We start from the raw sequence: 21,150 nt of genomic DNA on the forward strand, positions 1-21,150 counted from the left end.
TGAACAGCCCTGCCCAGTGAACCTTCCCAGGATCTGTCCACTACTGATGATGTCATTCTAACGCTTGCCACTGTGGTGCCACTTTGGCGGCAACATCTGAGTGTCAGAGCTTGAGAAATACTATGTTTTTTTCCCTTACACTGTTCAGTATAGAACTGACTAACTTGTATAGCAAGTGCTCAAGGCAAAAACAAAATGACATAATATGAATTTGCCAAGCGATATAGAGAATGTTGCATAATTCATCAACATTACAAAACATCATCAGAATAAATCAAATATTAGAACACGGAAAACAAACTTTTGAGTCAACAAACAGCTCAGTTAGCTCGCCATGAAAAAGGTAATTGATGATAAAAACACAACATTCATCTCCTTCTCCACAAAAAGGACAGACTTCAGAATATTCACTTAATTGTGTTAGGAAGGACATGAACCTTCAATGGCTTATTTCCACTAGCAACCTTGTAATTACAAGATTATGAAGCTTAGCCAGCTTTTCGTACAGGGTAAAGAGGAATAGCACAGTCAATTCCTCTAGTTTACATCGCTCGCCCTGAAGACGAGGTAAGGAATTGTTAGCAAATGTTTGAAACTGTATCCCTCTCGGAGGGTTTAGCCATTTTGTTGAATTAGCATTTTAACAACCTTTCTGAGTAATTTGAAAAAGTGATGTCAGACCAGTCTTGATCTCTGATATGGTAATGATATGGTAATTTATGCTTGAGTTTCAGTCAGGTCTGGAATCGGCAGCTGGTTTTGAGGGTCTGTAATGACCTGCATATGGCTCTGGCTTCTTGTGCGATATCAAAACGCATTTTGTTGGGCATTTCATCTGGGCCTGACATCCCTGATTATAAGATCCAGTAAAGTTGTCTAATCTTATAATGGCTGCCGAGTAGGAGTGGGAGGGCTCAGAATGTTTCATGTGGTTTCCTCCCCAAAAATGGGCTCCACTGAAGGGGAAGCAGCATACACACAGCTTAATTCTAAGCCTTTGATGACATGCTACTGTGTGTGTATGTGTATGTGTATGTGTGTGTGTGTGTGTGTGTGTGTGTGTGTGTGTGTGTGTGTGTGTGTGTGTGTGTGTGTGTGTGTGTGTGTGTGTGTGTGCGTGCGTGCGTGCACAGGCGCATGTTTGAATATGTGCGCGCTCTATATGAGTGTGTTCTGGGAAAGGAACAGTAGGGCAAGATCCTCCTAGGTGAAAAAGTGTTTGTGATGATAGCCTGTTTTTTTTTATACCTCCTATTTTCACTGAAAACAAATGTCTTTTAAAAAGCAAAAAGGCCCTTCTATGCTTCTTTGCGATAAGAGTGATACCATCTATTTACTGTCCTTTATAAATGAGTTGATCTTCCCATAACCCCCAAAAACATAACCCCCAAAAACATAACCCTTAAAAAACATAACACTTAAAAAACATAACACTTAAAAAACATAACCCCCAAAAACATAACCCCCAAAAACATAACCCCCAAAAACATAACCCTTAAAAACATAACCCCCAAAAACATAACCCTTAAAAAACATAACCCCCAAAAACATAACCCTTAAAAAACACAACACTTAAAAAACATAACACTTAAAAACATAACCCCCAAAAACATAACCCCCAAAAACATAACCCCCAAAAACATAACCCTTAAAAACATAACCCCCAAAAACATAAACCCCAAAAACATAACCCCCAAAAACATAACCCTTAAAAACATAACCCGCAAAAACATAACCCTTAAAAAAACATAACCCCCAAAAACATAACCCCCAAAAACATAACCCCCAAAAACATAACCCTTAAAAAACATAACCCCCAAAACATAACCCCCCAAAAAACATTTAGACTATTGTAGAAATCAAACAGCCTTTATCATTCAATGTCCACTTTTATCTGTCTGTCAATGTTTTGCAACATCAAAAGAGTGACTGACTTCTTCAAGGAGTCAGCCCACAGATGTACAGCCAGAGTGGTACCCGTACATTTTCTTGCAGTGTTGTCCAGTGCGTGTGTGTGTGTGTGTGTGTGTGTGTGTGTGTGTGTGTGTGTGTGTGTGTGTGTGTGTGTGTGTGTGTGTGTGTGTGTGTGTGTGTGTGTGTGTGTGTGTGTGTGTGTGTGTGTGTGTGTGTGGTGAGGCGGTTGAGGGGGTATGTGTTGACACTTGATTTACTAGAGTCGTTCACAAATGATATGTTTTCAGACCGTTCAGATTGAACACTAATCATGGCCAAATGGAGAAGAGGGGAATTCTAAATGATCCATGACCTACTCATTGCTCACATTTCATTCATTCATAGTCTTTATGCCTTTAAGATGAAGTATCAAGACTACGTCTTCAGCTTCTTCACACAAAAAAAGCAATGACTCCTAAACGGATGAAAAAGCATAAGGCATAAAATCAGCAGTAGTAACATGAACCTTTTTCTCATTCAATGTTTCCCTTCTTGGAGCTGCTAGCGTTGCATTACCCAGCAGTGCAATGTCTCTAACTGTGCTTTCAGACACCAGGTGCTAATTAACACATTATCCTCAGAAAACATGCTATTCTTCTCCCAGCGTAATCAATATAGAGTATGTTAAAGACCCACTAACGTCAATGATTCCATGATTCAGGAGCAATAACGACTTCTCCCTGTATCCTAGCGCAGCTGAAGACATTCAGCGTAAGGAATAATCAATACTCTCTCCCTGAGTGAAGCACTCTTCTGCTTGGCGGAGCCAACTAGTTCATTGTCCATGGGTCGGGGGGAACAATGTCAGCCTACATGGGGCCTCCTCTGGCTCCCAGTGGAGAAACAAGGAGGGAGATTCAGGAACACCCATAATTCAATGTTTCAAGAGAGAGGAGCTCTGTAAAGAAACGGCTCACACATGGGTGGCTATGTGGGTCAGGGATAACTTGTGGAGGCCAACAACTGTCAGGATCTGTTCCCCCAAACCGGCAAGACCCCCTTCGGCTCGGGCTATTCCCAGCAGAGCTTTGTATGGGAAACCTGCTTCCCTCTTCCCCCATGTGGCCCTTCTCTAAATCCCTCCACCGCCACGGATGGGGTCCGACGCCTTTGTGAACAAAAAGTAGCTAGCCGGGGCGACCAATTAGCCAACCCCCATGGGGTGACATGGCCAATGAATAGAGGGACCCCCAAACAGTCCACGCATATAACCTCCGTTATTCCTATGGAGCCTAACTGTCATCCGCTAGTGATGTCAAACAGTGCATCCTGAGGTCTTCTAGTCTACGACATGGTCAGCATATGTCTGGTTACCATAGTTACACTAGGTTATGAAATGCTATACCTTGTTTGTGTTGCCATGTCTCACAGCACGTTGGCTTTCCAGGTCCGTTACAGAGGATTTCCCCACCAATCACCAAGTCACACTAACAACAACAACACTGTCTTAAAATCATGATCTGAATAAGCAAAGCCACAAGTGTTGTTGGACGTAGCCTGCAGATGGACAACATGGACGAGACAAATAATGTGATGTGTAGAGTGAGTAAAACTGATGTGGTCTTTCATCTACAGCTTTTATGGCCATTTGACGTCAAACCTAGACCCTCTGATAGCCACTTCGACCAAGCCATCAAAGTTGCAGGCTCCAGAGAGAAGTGGTATCACAACACGCACCGTGATATGTTTGGAGTTTGCGCAATTTAATAGAAAAATAATGGGGAGGTGTGCCTAATTATATGACTTGTGCACTGATTTTGAGGTTTGACACACGTAACAGATGGAATACCTCCCAAATTAAATGTTTAACTGTTACTGAGGCTTCTATCTTGTAAAAGGACGGGGGGAATTTGTTATTTTCAGTGTCATGCTTATTTTATTATTTAAATGTGGAACATGAATTGCCTCATTCAAGTCACGAGTGTTTCCCGACGTTGAACGGTGTATTGATCCCCTTGACACTCTCTGGAAGTCACCCTCAGAGTTTCCATCAGCAACACGTGACAACGGAGGGCCCTCCGAGCGAGTTGGAAGGGGCAAGGGGATGGTTTGGGATTCACTGAATGTCTTACTAGCCATTACTCTACATTCAAGCTTGACCATATTTGTTGTTGTGCTGCATCCTTCTTATTGGTATTGTACATTTCAGACATCATTTTGCTACAATGCAGCAGCCTCATTTATCTCTGTAGATTCTCCAGATACTCCCACGAACAGTCCTACTACAATATCCAAAATAGCCTCATGAGCAGTTTATCATCAGTCTGTTCCCCATAAAACATATTTCCTCAATATGCATATCCACTATAGCAATATCTACAACACCACAGGGTTGACCTTGAAATATGATTCTTCTTTCTCATATAGATGACTTTTATACAGGCATTATGCACAGCCACCCACACCCACATGCTAACTGACCCAAGGACTAACCTTGATTCATTCCCTCGCTTCTTTAACCTCTGGCCAGATAGTTCAGACTGACCATTGGCTTAAACTGGAGTGTCTGGAATGCAGGCCAAATCTGGACATGAGGTCTCTTCCACCAGAGCTGGCTTCCCACTGTGGAAATGTCGCTGGTACTGTCGCTAGGCTAACTCTCCTGCCAGTGGAATCACCCAAAACGATGCCACACTCCAGGCCTTTGTGTAGCACTCTGAGGGAAATAAACCTCTGTAAAATTCATTACAGAAACATTCTCCTCTCCCTTCTAAATCACTGACAAGTAAAAACACTCGGTGAGAAAGACTTTTCTTCACTGTAAGTGATGCACATACGGTTTAGTTATTCATAATCAACCGTGCTCAGGCAGGCTATTTAATGCACCATTGGTCAGTCAGTGAGCATTTTATCCTAGTTTTAGTCAACACGCCAGAGAAATACCATCCTGAATATAAAGAGAGAGAGTTATGTAGATTCTGAGTGCATACAATTCAACATTATCAAATGATCAAACTCAACAAGAGTTCTTGAGTAAAAAAGTTGAGAAGGCCACATGAAGTTGAGGGTGTAATTTAAACGTTTTGGCCATGATTCACATGTAATATGAAGGTGAAACCACTACTTTGTGGGTCCCCACAGTCAGAGCTGGCTGCCATACATCAATGACTCAATGTTCCCACAGCATAGGAAGTTCATGGGTGCCTTAAAATAGCTACAGAGATTGGGTGCCGCTAACCCAAATAATGGAAAACCTAGTATCACCGGTCGCCATCTTTGAATACAGGCCACCTCCTGGTTGAGACAGATGGAAGGAGGAGGACTGCCAGTCTTCCTGTGGCCTTGCACCTTGCATTTTAGTTGGTCTCTGCAGCCATTACAGAATAGCTTTAATCTGACATAGACATCTCCCATAGACATATACAACTACGACAACCATCCACTTTGGAATCAGTGTTATAAACAAAACCTAATGGGGTCACTCAGTGTTCTCGGTTTCAGGAAAATGACTTAATAACATTGATTAGGAAATCTCACGTAAACAGCTGATGTCTGCCTTGATGAAGAACACACACTCATTTACAAGGCTTTTATAAACGGCACAAAAAAACGCATTGTCAAATGTTCCTCAACCCCGTCATTGTAATGGCTACTGTGTACAGTAAATATGAACTCAACAGAAATGTACTTATAATGATGATAATTCTTGACACGTTCCTCATTAAGAGAGGGAAGTTCAGTGGAAGCCATCTCTTGTTCTGTGTTTACCAATAAAATAATGGGTTTTATATTAACTAGAAATGTCAGTGAAGCGTGGGCTATAATGAAGTATCCTCGTCCTTTCTCCTCTCTACCCTTCAACCTCTATGGTCAATTAAGCCACCTACAGATGTAGGATCTTAATTTGATCACCCTGTTGCAGGATAACTTTCCTGCAATGCAGGACATTTAAAACTTGTAGTGTATTTGAGGTTTAAAAAAATGCTTCTGAAGTTTGTAATTTACAATTTGAAATTTTCAGACTTGATTTTCCTTTATGAAAAATGTATCAATCCCTACAAAATGTCCATTAATTATTATTTTCCTGCTGAAGCAAACTGGCTCAAATTAAGATCCTACATCTGTAAACAGTAGAGGCTGTCACATTCCATCCAGAAGCAGACAATGAATGACTACTTTATTCATTAAAACAACTCTGTTTGAAAAACAAGTTCAGAAACGATTACCATATGAAAACTGCAGAATAATGTATAACCTTGACAAATCTCCACTGGGCCAAAACTGTCAGTACTCAAGCCCTGTTATTTGAAGTGTACAATGAGTGCCCTGCCTCTGTATGAGCAGGATTCAAGCACAATTACTTCACAGGGGGCACACACACAGACACACACACCGAGATATGCACACACACATACGTACACCCAGGAGCCTCATACACACACAGAATTAACTACCTACCATACAGCACACTGAGAGGCCAGGCAACAGCAACGAGAGAAATGTCTCTTTATGTAACAATGCCATTCCTTTTCCTCACTAGAAGACATAGAGGTGAATGCAATACCACGACCTAGTTCAGATTCTCTATCATATCAGTTCTCTGACACAATGATCCACCACATTACATCAAACAGCATCCATATTGACTGAAACTGAACACAGGAAATATCATGTGGTTGGCCCTATACATAACACATGTCTATTTGTCTTATCTATTCATTTGATCTGTTTTGGGCAGAAGTTTGCTGAAGGTTATTGTGATCAACTTCTAGTTTACATCCCGGCCTATGAAACCCTAACTCTATCTCTAACTCTAATCCTAACCCTAACTCTAACCCTAACCCTAACTCTAATCCTAACCCTAACTCTAATCCTAACTCTAATCCTAACCTTAACTCTAACCCTAACCCTAACCCTATGGGGCAGGTGGAAACACAATCTGTTGACAACTGTAATCAGTTCTAGTCCCATTGACAAAAACATGTTCATCATGTCCCATACATGGATACACCATTTCCGATACAGTGGGACGTCATGAGGCCTGAGGTCTAGCAGACATATGACTCCAACAACACAAAGGAAACATGACCGTTCTGTCTTCCACAGGATCAGACACTTTTCTGACCACTAGGATATCTGGCCCCCAGCACATGTCACAGCAGATAATTTATACCCCATGCCCTACCCCTTAGATACCAGAGCCCTGGCTCACAAACCCAGCCCATGCCCTACCCATTAGATACCAGAGCCCTGGCTCACAAACCTAGCCCATGCCCTAGCACCCAGAGGGCACTTAAACACAACTGTTTTATAACTGGGTTCGTCATCTTAAGTTTCAACCATCACAATGCCATAAAAGCCTTGTGTTGTCACTGGCTTTATTTGGCATCTAGTTGAACTTGAGAGCCCAACTCTAGAAACTAAGGGTGGAGTTCTATATCCATGTAATCCAATACAAAGATACAGGTATATTTATTTTTTGATTAGTATTTTCAAGTAAAACTTGAAGTTGCTTTTTCAATTGTATGTTAGGCTTTCTTTTCCTAACTCAAGTCTTCTGTATAATGATCTGCTCTTGGGCCTATTTCAATGTTATTGTCTTCTAGGGAAAGGCCGTTCTCATGACAACCCACATGACGATGAAAAAACATAATTGTCCATCTGAACAACTCGTGAGTTCCTAGGTCAAAGCTTTTGGCTCTGGGGGAGTGAGAAGGCACAGGACAAACAGGGCTATTAATGCTTTCATTGATTAGTATCTCAGTGTCAGCTCAATAACCTCCCAGATGTAATACAATGCATCCAAGTGAATAAATAATCATTACTAATGGCTATAAAAAGCACCCTGGATTTTACTAACATTCTATTGGGAACAATCAATATTCCTCCAACCGCAGTACATATGCCTCCTACCTACACAAATTACTCATCATACAAAAGAAATGTGCAAGACTAGCCACCTCCTCTAATTACCTGGCTCCATCTGCACCTTTGTTTAAGAAACTCAATATCTTGTCTATTTACGATGTTAATGTACGGCAATTATGAACTTTCATCTACAAATACCCCTCCCAGATAGTTTACCTAAACCCTTCAATGGATTCTTCCAGCTTAATTCTGAAATCCATCTACACTACTGGTCAAAAGTTTTAGAACGCCTACTCATTCAAGGGTTTTTCTTTATTTTTACTATTTTCTACAATTGAAGAATAATAGTGAAACATCAAAACTATGAAATAACACATATGGAATCATGTAGTAACCAAAAAAGTGTTAAATATATTTAATATTTGAGATTCTTCAAATAGCCACCCTTTGCCTTGAGGACAGCTTTGCACACTCTTGGCATTCTCTCAACCAGCTTCACCTGGAATGCTTTTCCAACTTTCTTGAAGGAGTTCCCACATATGCTGAGCATTTGTTGGATGCTTTTCCTTCACTCTGCGGTCCAACTCATCCCAAACCATCTCAATTTGGTTGAGGTCGGGGGATTTTGGAGACCAGGACCCCTGATGCAGCACTCCATCACACTCTTTCTTGGTAAAATAGCCCTTACACAGCCTGGAGGTGTGTTGGGTCATTGTCCTGTTGAAAAACAAATTATAGTCCCACTAAGCCCAAAACAGATGGGATGGCGTATGGCTGCAGAATGCTGTGGTACAGTAGTCATGCTGGTTAAGTGTGTCTTGAATTCTAAATAAATCACAGACAGTATCACCAGAAAAGCACCCCACACCATAACACCTCCTCCTCCATGCTTTATAGTGGGAAATACACATGCGGACATCCGTTCACCCACACGGCGTCTCACAAAGATATGGCGGTTGGAACCAAAAAAATCTAATTTGGACTCCAGACTAAAGAACACATTTCCACCAGTCTAATGTCAATTGCTCGTGTTTCTTGGCCCAAGCAGGTCTCTTATTCTTGTTGGTGTGCTTTATTAGTGGTTTCTTTACAGCAATTCGACCATGAAGGCCTGATTCACACAGTCTCATCTGAACAGTTGATGTTGAGATGTGTCTGTTACTTGAACTCTGTGAAGCATTTATTTAGGCTGCAATTCTTGAGGCTGGTAACTCTAATGAACGTATCCTCTGCAGCAGAGGTAACTCTGGGTCTTCCTTTCCTGTGGTGGTCCTCATGAGAGACAGTTTCATCATAGCGCTTGATGGTTTTTGCGACTGTACTTGAAGAAACTTAAAAAGTTTTTGGAATTTTCCGTATTGACTGACCTTCATGTCTTAAAGTAATGATGGACTGTTGTTTCTCTTTGCTTATTTGAGCTGTTCTTGCCATAATATGGACTTGGTCTTTTACCAAATAGGGCTATCTTCTGTATACCACCACCTTGTCACAACACAACTGATTGGCTCAAACACATTAAGGAAAGAAATTCCACAAATTAACTTTTAAGAAGGCACACCTGTTAATTGAAATGCAATTCAGGTGACTACCTCATGAAGCTGGTTGAAAGAATGCCAAGAGTGTGCAAAGCTGTCCTCAAGGCAAAGGGTGGCTACTTTGAAGAATCTCAAATATAAAATATATTTTGATTTGTTTAACACTTTTTTTGGTTACTACATGATTCCATATGTGTTATTTTATCGTTTTGATGTCTTCACTATTATTCTACAATGTAGAAAATAGTAAAAATAAAGAAAATCCCTTGAATGAGTTGGTGTTCTAAAGCGAAGACTGAGGGTCAGACTGTAAGTAATCTCCTCCATGAAGACTAACTCTCCCACACACATTTGCACACACACACACATTTAAACAAAACAAATAGTTTGTGATTACTGATCAATTCATTTATACATTTATAATTAGTAGGTTTTGTTTTCTGTTTTAACAAACCTTTTTTTTATGTTTGTACTGATTGTAAAGCCAACCTCCTTTTTTTCAATCTGTATTGTTGTTTATCACTTGCTTTCTTTGGTGCAAATAAATGTAACTAAACAAAAACTAAATTAAACTTAAACAAGCTCTCTTCAAATTCAATATGGTGGCAAGGAGAATTAGAGACTAAAACTGTGGGGAAAGACTAGAGGCACGTACCGTTCACACTTCCATTCAGGAAATATTGTAGACCGATGCAGAGGTAGTATTTACTCTAGCAATTAGTCCAGCATTACAGCCATGGAAATTACCGTGATGCAGTAATAACTGTCTGCACTGCCTTAGGGGAAAGCAATGAGCACTCGAATAGAAAGTCACGTCTTATTATACTCATGGTGGAGGTGAGACATATGGGGTCCTGTAATTAGACTGGTGGTTGGCTGTTACTCTCCAACAAACACAACCATTCCTAAGAGATACTGTAGCTGATTTTCCTGAGATAGAGTAGCTACATCTAGGTGAGACTTCTAGGATGATATCAGTTGTAAAGCAGATGACTTCCAGAAAATAATGAGAAGGAGCATCAAACTATTGGAAATCAGTAACTCAATTAATTTGCTTTTGTGGAATGACATGGAGTGACAACATGGCCAACTCTTTCACCAATCATTGGCTAATTCTTTCAATGATCAAAACAATATTTTGGAAGTGAAAACCTTGATTCAACATCACGTCACCTTAAATACAGTGTCCGTTATCTTTGACCGTTCATTTACCAATGTCTCAGCCACAGTCATGAGCAGCCAGCCTGTGGAACAAAAGGCCACATTAAGCCATTCGCTTGTTAGTGTGTGAATGTGTGACTGCACAACGGCGCCACTATTTAACAGCAACGACCCATCTTATCTGCGGAGGCTGCATGAAATGGTGTTTGCTTTAGATAACATCTCCCTATATGAACCATGCAGGGGAATTTAGCTAGCTAGCTAGCTAGCTGGCACTGGGACACAAACCCAGTTTGGACGCAAGCAGGCTGCACCTCAGAGGGACATAAACCCTCACAGCACCCTGAAGGGAGTGGAAGAGAGAGGTACAGTTCTCCAGAAGCAACAATACAAGAGGATTCTTCTCTTATGTAGGTCAGATGATGAACAGGAGCTGTGCTGCACTGCCTGGAGATCATCTCCTCCCTTCCTCTCGGGTTACCTTGAATTAGCTCAACATGCTATAATCAGCTGACAGGGGAGCCCACCGTAACCTAAGAGAGGGTGACTAATGAATTGCTGATGGTAATTTTTCCTAATTCACAAGCTACTTAAAATGGACTGTCGTTGAGGAACCTGTTTCAACTGTTATATAAACAGCATGGGGAAGAAAACAAATGACAGAATGCTCGGTCTACCAGATTATCTGACTGTTTCTAAAGTCAAACCATATTCCCTCTGACTGCTACGTCAGTAGACTACCCACAGGGCCATGCATCTTAATACTGTCTCCAAACCCAATTAAATCAGCTAGCGTTGAATTGTCTTAGCAGCATTATCAATAAAGAGCAGATTTGTCGGTTGTACACAGGATGTAAAGACATGAATGAAACGTGCAGCGCGACTAATAAAATTAGAATTGAGACAATGAACACATCACTATGCATGAAGCAATACAGCATCCGCTGTCATACATTTAATCAGGGCTGGCCAAGGAACCTAGCTGTTCCTCTCTTGGATGAGTGAAACGTGAGCGAGGGGGCATTGTGTGGCCTCTGTGAGAGTGATGATAAGTGTTCCCAGCCCACCGCTCCACATGAGATGACGGACAGGCAGGAACTAGTGCTGAAACACTGGGGGCCTTGTGGTCATGCGCTTCTACTATCAGTCACATGACCACGCCACATGGCTGCAATTTGTTCACTAGATATGTCATAAATGTACACACAGAGGTATTACTGTTCACTTTTTAGTCCTGATTGGAGGGGGGTTCAGGCGGTTCTCTTAATGTAGTCTACCAACAACTGTGCCCTAATAGTAAGACCCGTTTTTCCTCCAGATTTGAGGAATGGTGAATACATTTCTTTGTGGTGTATATTTTTTCTTGTATGTCTTTAGTAACATTGTTGGTAGACTAAATTATGTTTTGCAATATTAGCATTGAAAAATCTATTTGTCAATTAGTTTTACAAATGTATCTTCACATAAGGACAGGCTGCTGTAGAACCATGTAGTCCAATTGTACAACTGGTAAATTGCTGAGATTGCTTTCATATGGGTAAACTTAGAAATATGGAAATACTTCATAGAGCACTATTGCAAATACTCTGTCATCGTCTGAAAGTTGACATGACTTGGGAGGACATTACAAATGACATCTGATGTATTAAATAACACTTACTAACCACCGGTGTGCTTTGATAAGCTTTTGAGATAGACCTGGCCTTTGGGTGTAACATCAATCACATATCACTTTGCACAAGGTGCATTTCTCCACACAAATATCAATACCTACAATAGACGGGTGGGTTATTGAACCGTGGAGCAGAACTTGTGGTTTGGCTTAGAATCAAAGGATTAACGACAACATATAAACTATATTTCTGTTCCAAATTGTATTGAAAACATAAATACATTTGAACAATGAGCACTTGTTGACTCTTAAATACATTGTTGCAGTTGTTGGTTAGCTAGCTATCAAATGTTTTGCAATATTAGCATTGACATGACATCAGTCAAAACCCCTCAAAACAAGACATGATACCAATAACAAGATCCAACGGGCTGAAATGAGCCACCTGCGATTCCCAACATGGCAGCTTCTTGTCATTGTTGGTACCTATGTGATCGTCCAGAATGATAACACACTTCTGCCCCATCGACGCACAAACATCCTTTTCATTATGTTGTCAGCTAACCCTTCTAGAGACCAGCAGCCCTGTACCCACACCAGTCACCTGCACTGGGGAAGGATAACAAGATGATGTCACTGAGTCTACAAACATATCACTTCAAAGCCATAAAACATCTACATAGGTAAGTTGAGAAAACAGCCCATTTCTCATGGTATGATTCCCTCCAGAAAGGTCACCCAGATGAGAGAATTGCAGCATCTAAATCACCCTCAGCTTGGATTTCAGCCCAATGGCACTGACAATGACAAGGTTCTTTCTTCTTAATGTGGCCCACATGAAAGGCCGTGAAGAAAGTCCCATGATTAGAGACTGATTTTCCCACTAGACACTAGTTTCACTGAAAATACCCACTGGCAAGGTGTAATGTGATGAAGCACAGCAACAATATGGCCACATTAAATCATTACAAGACAGCAGAGATTACAGACTCCTTTGGGAGGTACAACATGACCAAGAAAGACCATCTTAGAGGAATTCAAAAATAAATGTTCAACACTGATCATCTCAACATACTGATAGTAAAAATACATTTTATAATGGAAAGTGGTCTCAAAATTCCCCAACATCCACTTAAAAAAAAAAAAAAAAACATAACAACATCAATCTCTCCAAACACATTCTATGTAATAGTGGAAGCCAATACTATCTCTGACTCACCCATTGTAAACAAAGGACAATAAGGCTTGTTTGGTTTACAGTAGACATAGCTTCAGCCTCTTAAGTGAAGTACACATGATTCCAGGTATGAACTCTACTGGAAAACCCTCCTTACATTTGATTCATCCTTCTACAGAGGGAGCATACTGCTTTGAGATGAAATTGCAAACCATTTTGCCTCTTCAAGCACACACCCAGGTAGAGAGGCTGCTCCGAGTGCTGCCCTGCAATCTCTCCTGGCCTTCTCCAGGCACCCCAACACCATCTCAGACCCTGAAACTATGGCAACCGAACAAGAGAGCAGCCTCCATGATTAATAGATGAGAAATGCTGTGCCAATCTCGGTGGGCCTGGGGAGGGGGACAGATGTACACCCCTCTCTGTGATTCACCGCCACACACCGCGGCACGGAAGGAGGAAAGAGGGCCTTGCGACGCAGGCAACATGCACCCCTGCAACACAGGGTCATGGAACACCCCCTCAACACAGGGTCATGGAACACCCCCTCAGAGAAGAGTCATGGAACACCCCCTCAACAAAGAATCATGGAACACCCCCTCAAAGAAGAGTCATGGAACATCCCCTCAACAAAGAGTCATGGAACACCCCCTCAAAGAAGAGTCATGGAACACCCCCTCAACAAAGAATCATGGAACACCCCCTCAAAGAAGAGTCATGGAACACCCCCTCAACACAGAATCATGGAACACCCCCCCAACAAAGAGTCATGGAACACCTCCACAAAGAACAGTCATGGAACACCCCCTCAACAAAGAGTCATGGAACACCCTCTCAACAAAGAATCATGGAACACCCCCCCAACAAAGAGTCATGGAACACCCCCCAACAAAGAGTCATGGAACACCCCCCAACAAAGAGTCATGGAACACCCCCTCAACAAAGAGTCATGGAACACCCTCTCAACAAAGAATCATGGAACACCCCCTCAACACAGAATCATGGAACACCCCCCCAACAAAGAGTCATGGAACACCCCCCAACAAAGAGTCATGGAACACCCCCTCAACAAAGAGTCATGGAACACCCCCTCAACACAGAATCATGGAACACCCCCTCAACAAAGAGTCATGGAACACCCTCTCAACAAAGAATCATGGAACACCCCCCCAACAAAGAGTCATGGAACACCCCCCAACAAAGAGTCATGGAACACCCCCTCAACAAAGAGTCATGGAACACCCCCTCAACACAGAATCATGGAACACCCCCCCAACAAAGAGTCATGGAACACCTCCACAAAGAACAGTCATGGAACACCCCCTCAACAAAGAGTCATGGAACACCCCCTCAACAAAGAGTCATGGAACACCCCCTCAAAGAAGAGTCATGGAACACCCCCTCAACAAAGAATCATGGAACACCCCCTCAAAGAACAGTCATGGAACACCCCCTCAACAAAGAGTCATGGAACACCACCTCAACAAAGAATCATGGAACACCCCCTCAACAAAGAATCATGGAACACCCCCTCAACAAAGAATCATGGAACACCCCCTCAAAGAACAGTCATGGAACACCCCCCCAACAAAGAGTCATGGAACACCCCCCAACAAAGAGTCATGGAACACCCCCCCAACAAAGAATCATGGAACACCCCCTCAACAAAGAATCATGGAACACCCCCCCAACAAAGAGTCATGGAACACCCCCTCAACAAAGAGTCATGGAACACCCCCTCAACAAAGAGTCATGGAACACCCCCTCAACACAGGGTCATGGAACACCCCCTCAACAAAGAGTCATGGAACACCCCCTCAACACAGGGTCATGGAACACCCTCTCAACACAGGGTCATGGAACACCCCCTCAACAAAGAGTCATGGAACACCCTCTCAACAAAGAATCATGGAACACCCCCTCAAAGAAGAATCATGGAACACCCCCTCAAAGAAGAATCATGGAACACCCCCTCAACAAAGAGTCATGGAACACCCCCTCAACAAAGAGTCATGGAACACCCTCTCAACAAAGAGTCATGGAACACCCTCTCAACACAGGGTCATGGAACACCCTCTCAACAAAGAGTCATGGAACACCCTCTCAACACAGGGTCATGGAACACCCCCTCAACAAAGAGTCATGGAACACCCTCTCAACACAGGGTCATGGAACACCCCCTCAACAAAGAGTCATGGAACACCCTCTCAACACAGGGTCATGGAACACCTCCTCAACAAAGAGTCATGGAACACCCTCTCAACACAGGGTCATGGAACACCCTCTCAACAAAGAGTCATGGAACACCCCCTCAACACAGGGTCATGGAACACCCTCTCAACAAAGAGTCATGGAACACTCCCTCAACACAGGGTCATGGAACACCCCCTCAACACAGGATCATGGAACACCCTCTCAACACAGGGTCATGGAACACCCTCTCAACACAGGATCATGGAACACCCTCTCAACACAGGGTCATGGAACACCCTCTCAACACAGGGTCATGGAACACCCCCTCAACACAGGATCATGGAACACCCTCTCAACACAGGGTCATGGAACACCCTCTCAACACAGGGTCATGGAACACCCCCTCAACACAGGATCATGGAACACCCTCTCAACACAGGGTCATGGAACACCCTCTCAACACAGGGTCATGGAACACCCCCTCAACACAGGGTCATGGAACACCCCCTCAACACAGGGTCATGGAACACCCCCTTAACACAGGATCATGGAACACTCCCTCAACAAAGAGTCATTGAACACCCGCAGAACAGGCTGCTGTAGAACCATGTAGTCCTACATGAGCATCAATGCATACTTCATGGGCAGCCAATGAGAGCTGACCACAACCGGAAGCAGCCAATGAGCTAACCATAACTGGAAGCCACAGTTGTTCATAATGAGTGTTCACAGCGAGCAGCGTTTGTGACTCATGGCCACTTACCTATAAGTACAGTACACATTCAAGACATTTAACTATTTACATACCAAATGCTATGTGATGTCTGGCATCACATTAGACCCTTATCAACACTTGTCTATCTAAGACAGTTTCTAGTTTGTTTGCAGACAATAAAACCCCATTGCAGAGACAGGTGGATCACCTCTGATAACATCTATGATGCAAGCAGTTTGGCTACGTCAACTCTCCTCTCATCACAATTTCATTTAATACATTTCCATAAACAAAGTCTTGCCAAAGAGCAACAGTGAACATGCCAACAGACAGTCTGCCAATTCAGCCATTGACTTAAGAGGTTCTGTCCAAAAGCTTCATACTATAAGCCTTTGGCTTTTCTGGCGCTAAAAATGCCCTCAATTATGTTCATTTAATGAGTCTAAGGGAAGAGAATTTTACACAAGGCCTACTAATTAAAAAAAATATATAGTGTATTGAGAGCCTGGGGAGTTAATGCAAGGTGAGAAACAGAGGCTAAGCTACAACAGCAACGTTAACAAATCAGTACACTTGAAATGAGGCGTAATGTACAGAACAGAATGAACCATATGTCCCACAACCAAATACATTTCATTTAATTCATTATTGTCAGATCAATGGTCAGGTTTTTAATATAATGGGATGCGATTTCACCTTAGAGTGGAGCTTTCCCCACAAAACATGATGTCATGATATTTGCAATAAGGGGACTGATGAGCGGAAGAAAACCTTCTCTAAATGTCATGCAGCTTCTGAACGCCAGCACGCTCTTGGTTTCATCTGAGTATGATACCATTCTATTATGGGGGTGGTTGGAGGATGCTAGCTGTTTATCCTTTTCTATCAGCAGGAGGCACGCAGAGAGATGCTCATGGAAAATTAGTTTTTGAAGAAAATATCCCCACAGACACACAAAATTAGAATTTTCCATTTGGCAAAAAGGTGAAAGGCGCTAGAGCGAAAACCGGTTAATGTTTACATCGAAACATAGCCTATATCCTACATATGAGATGTAATTTCCCCACAGGATTATGGTATTAAAATGTATATGATTCTGCTATCAGTGGACTACTAATGGAGCACGAATAAAATGCAATGAAAGCTGTTTTTTAAATGATTGAACCATAATTTACAACTACAATTTTCAATGCTCTAATATACTGTGTGTACATATATATATATATATATATATATATATATATATATATATATATATATATATATATATATATATCATAAATAAATCACATTTTGATGAGTGTGAGGATTGTAATGCTCTCATACACTCTAATTGATTACAATAAATTCTAAATCACACTGGATAAACATGAATTAAACATGCAATCATAAAATATGCATAAATACACAATTCTACTCGACCTACCGCATTGACACTGAATTTGAATCAATGATTAACATGGCCTCGCTTTGCGTAATTGAGTGCAATTCATTTCACATAGGCACGCCATTTATCAATTATTCAATACCAGGCACGTCTATCTGTCCTTGACTGACAAATGTAAATACCAACTTACACCCCTGCACAGTGTATACAAGCACACCAGTGTGACAAATCCACATCAGTCACACACAATGCCAACCTCATTGCTATTGTTAGGAAGCTGCAGATCAAATGCTTCACAGAGCATTGCTCCAAACAGTGGTTACCCACAATGCATGCTGATGTTTTGTGTTTCCCCTTTTTTCTGCGTGACAAAAAAAACTATGCTTTCTCCAAAGGTAGTTAGTCACACAGTGACAGGCACACATGTACACATACATCAATAGCAGTATGATCTGCTTTTCGTGTATATCTCGTAAACAGTCTAGCATTTATGGCAGGTGTTTCAAAATGGCTCCAGGATTATTGCGCACCACTGTAGCAATACTGGATTGTATTCCACACACGGATAGCCCACCTACAGTATCTCATCTCATCTTAACTGTTAGACCTTATCTCCATGGGCTAGTGAAGAGGATGAAAACGCATCAAATATTTTTTAGAGTGATTTCATGAATTAATGTATTGTATACTTTTTTTCCTATCAATGTGTTTTTACAAGACACTCTCATCTTAAAAGTAATTCCCTCAAATATCATATATTACTGTAAAAAAAAAAATATATATATATTTTTGTTCACAGGCATTTAGCCCTATTCCTCATTGTTTTGATGTTATCAACACACAGGCCATGGAGCATCTATAGACATTGAGAAATATCCCTTGACTAGAGTACCTTTGCAAATACAGCAAGCCAGACGTCTTCAAACGGGTTGAAGAGAGGGAGAAATGGCTGAGAGAGCCGAGGTGTTAGCAGCCCTGGGTGTTGCATGGGGCCTCTGTACTGCACCTAAACACAGCTTTCAGTGTATCACTGTAAAAAGTGAGATGGCACTGTTGTTCATCTGAGGTGCTTTTATTGAATGGTGTGATTTAACGTTATGTTTTGGTAATTTTTTAAAATTTAATTTTTCTAAATTGCTTTCGACACCTCATGCGCATGCCCATTGTATAGCGGTTGGGGCAATATAGCATTGGGGGCAATCAGAAGAGTTAGAGGCATGGCTTATTGGGGGCGTGGCTTTCAGTTTGTTCTTTTTGGCCATCCCTGAGAGTGAATGTCATTCCAGTTAATGTCATTCCAGTTAATGTGTTCTGTTGAATTCATCATACAAGATTAAACGCAAGGTTTCCATTGATACAATGATCGGCATTTGGTTACAATATTGTGGTCAATAAATGTGACTGACCGGCTCAAATTGGTCTTTTATAGCAACATTTGAAATGACTAATCTTGTAATTTATGTGAAGTAGTGACCTGTGACATATGCCTAGTTTCCTGAAATGCGTCACAAATGTGAATGTTTTTTGTAAAGATTGTGTTTGGAGGTATTATTTAATGTTAATGAACAAACTTTTTTTGATTTACAGGGAATTTATTTATTTGCTTGTAACCCAATTTAATAATTTTGGAAAAGTCAAAGAGAAATTTCAACATGGAGCAAAATGAAAAAAAAATGTGTTATATTAACATGAAATATTCTGTTATATTTATGTTATATATTAGGTTGAACAAAGGGGGAAAAGTAATTATGTTGCACCAGCCATATCCATTTCTAAAGGAAATACATTACATGTAAAACATATATTTGATAACAAGTGTGCCCAATGGAGCAATTACAACAGTGACCCGCCCTGAAATGGCCCTTAAAGCCTGGAGTCACTCAACAAACCCTGTGTGGACAATACCTCTCTCTCTCTCTCTCTCTCTCTCTCTCTCTCTCTCTCTCTCTCTCTCTCTCTCTCTCTCTCTCTCTCTCTCTCTCTCTCTCTCTCTCTCTCTCTCTCTCTCTCTCTCTCTCTCTCTCTCTCTCTCTCTCTCTCTCTCTCTCTCTCTCTCTCTCTCTCTCTCTCTCTCTCTCTCTCTCTCTCTCTCTCTGTGTGAGAGAGAAGTGATGTAACTACAACCATATTACACCAGTTTACGTCTCTGAATTGTGGGTAGATAAAAATGAAATTAATGAAATAGCTACAATTAGCTCCACAACCATAAATAATGTATGATTCGTGTTGAAGACAGATAAAGCGTATTTTCCACCTGGAAAGACACAGGTGATATATTCGTTTTGCCAACACTGAACACTGAAATGCCTGTCTGTCTTCTCACACATGAGAATTGCATCTCTACATTACGCTACCATGGAGGGGCCAACAACGAAGGGCAGAGCAAATTATCCAAGTAGTTTATAATGCTGAGTCCTGTAGCCTATCAGTTCACAGCACACTAAAAGCAACGGAGAGTTTGTCTCCATACATTTCAGACGTTGAAATTATAAACGCTTTCATCACCTGGGGAAATTGTCGCAGAGTTGTCTATAATAACATATAGGCTAATTTCTGAAGCTTTGTAGGCACGCAGTAATTCTAAATGCAATGGAATGGACCTGAAACAGCTTGGATAAATACGCGTAAATACGTATTTACGCACAAACATCACATATTTAAATAGCCAAAATAACTATTATCTTTACGAAATAATTTTACATTTCCCCAATGAATTGTTATTCATTAACTGCAACAGAAATAAATAATTATAAAGTTACTGAAGTGACGTATAGTTAGTTACCTTGTTGCAGGCGCCTAGGTGTGCACTTGTCCTAGTAGTGATTGGGAAAACATTATAGCCATAGGTTCCAAATAAATAGATTACTATTATGCACATACAAAGTTAGAGAATAAAAATACAATACCTTCAGCTCATGAATGGAAATGCCTTGGGGTAAATATATCGTTCGTCCTTTTATTAATCCATTCAAAATATTGTTCCTAAAGCAGCTCAGACAATGATCATCTCGAAAAAACAATGCGAAACGCTACTTTTCTAAACCTCTTGAGATTTTTTTTTGTTACATGCCGCGCTTGTAGCCTACACAACTCTTCAAATCGGAATATCCATCGGAAATCCACTTGAAACCCAGCGGTTTTAAAAACTCCTTTGAGAAAACTGAGCAAGACAACCTGGAATCCAATAACTAACAATTGAGGGTTCCGAACCATTCGTGGAAAGCCAACTCAGTCCCGCTACAAAAGCTGCAGGTCATCCTATTTCGAGATGAAGCCTTCTTACTAGTGCACAGCGATCCCAGCTGTCACTCGCTACACACAGGGAGGAGCTATACGCCCTAGACTGGAGTGTGCTAGTGAAACAGGATCTTTTGTTTCATGGGTGCCACTTTATGGACGACTGTATTTTTAGAATTTACATTGGTATGTAAATACACAATTCGAAAATACACAATTCAAAAAATAAACCACTATAGGCTAAATGGCTAAATATAATGATTGTGTAGGCTGTATTATTAGTTTAAAAGAGAAACAACAACATTACAACAAACTGTATTTATTCCATATGGAAAAGTGAACCCTTTCTGGCTCGCACACAAAGTGTCAGAA

The 21,150-nt window shown here is 41.3% G+C and overlaps 1 protein-coding gene across 3 annotated transcripts in view; it reads right to left on the reverse strand.

Annotated features, from left to right (window-relative positions):
• Positions 1 to 20,821, reverse strand: part of LOC139410620 (semaphorin-6A-like) — a 93,078-nt gene extending 72,257 nt beyond the window's left edge. Inside the window, exon 1 of one of the 3 annotated variants that reach the window (XM_071155936.1) lies at positions 20,448 to 20,796. The gene's annotated coding sequence lies outside the window, so the exon portion shown is untranslated. Of the gene's footprint in view, positions 1 to 20,447 lie in introns of all 3 variants that reach the window. The other 2 variants (XM_071155935.1, XM_071155934.1) reach the window with 2 other exon arrangements.
• Between the last annotated feature and the right edge of the window lie 329 nt (positions 20,822 to 21,150).

The sequence above is a fragment of the Oncorhynchus clarkii genome, chromosome 6 (genome assembly GCF_045791955.1).
Source record: "Oncorhynchus clarkii lewisi isolate Uvic-CL-2024 chromosome 6, UVic_Ocla_1.0, whole genome shotgun sequence".
In the NCBI taxonomy this organism is placed as follows: domain Eukaryota; kingdom Metazoa; phylum Chordata; class Actinopteri; order Salmoniformes; family Salmonidae; genus Oncorhynchus; species Oncorhynchus clarkii.